The 759-nt window shown below is 49.0% G+C and overlaps 1 non-coding gene across 1 annotated transcript; it reads left to right on the top strand.

Annotated features, from left to right (window-relative positions):
* The first annotated feature begins 406 nt into the window (after window positions 1-406).
* Window positions 407-510, top strand: LOC131275706 (U6 spliceosomal RNA). The gene has a single exon (XR_009183153.1). It is a non-coding gene; the product is annotated as a U6 spliceosomal RNA (small nuclear RNA).
* Window positions 511-759: the final 249 nt, after the last annotated feature.

A 759-nucleotide genomic window follows, 5' to 3' on the forward strand; every position in this document is an offset into this window, starting at 1 on the left:
CAAAATCTGGTAACAGCACCAGGAACCAAACCCAGGACCTCCTATGTGGTAGTGAGGCATCCAGTCGCTTCCAGACCTCCTATGTGGTAGAGGCATCCAGAGCCCCTACGCGGGGGACACCCCTGCATGGCAGGGCACTCCTTGCACGCATCAGCACTGCGCGTGGACCAGCTCCACACAGGTCAGGAGGCCTGGGGTCTCTCGTTGTGTTAGCTTGTCGTGTCAGCTCATTGCATCCGCTCTCCATAACTCGTCTTCTTTAGGGGGCACCAGGAACTGAACCCCAGACATCCCATGTGGGAGGCTAGCACCCAACTGCTTGAGCCACATCCATCCCTACAAGACTTTTCATATAGGTATGGTTGTGCTGAAAATAAAACAAACAGATTTTAAAAAGAGGGGTGCAGTGCTCGCTTCAGCAGCGCTTATACTAAAATTGGAATGATACAGAGAAGATTAGCATGGCTCCTGCGCAAGGATGACACACAAATTCGTGACACACGTATTTTTAGAGTGGACTTATTGGTATTCTGCTATCAAACCATTGTGACTAGTAATGAAAGAAACTGTAGCGTTGATGTGGAGAAAGTGGCCACGGTAGTTGCTGAGGGCAGGGAGAGGGAAGAAGAGATGTGATGTGGGGGCATTTTCGGGACTTGGAGTTACCCTAAATGATATTGCAGGGACAGATGCTGGATATTATATATCCTGCCATAACCCACTGAATGGACTAGGGGAGAGTGTAAACTATAATGTAAA

The sequence above is a fragment of the Dasypus novemcinctus genome, chromosome 23, assembly GCF_030445035.2.
Source record: "Dasypus novemcinctus isolate mDasNov1 chromosome 23, mDasNov1.1.hap2, whole genome shotgun sequence".
NCBI lineage: Eukaryota > Metazoa > Chordata > Mammalia > Cingulata > Dasypodidae > Dasypus > Dasypus novemcinctus.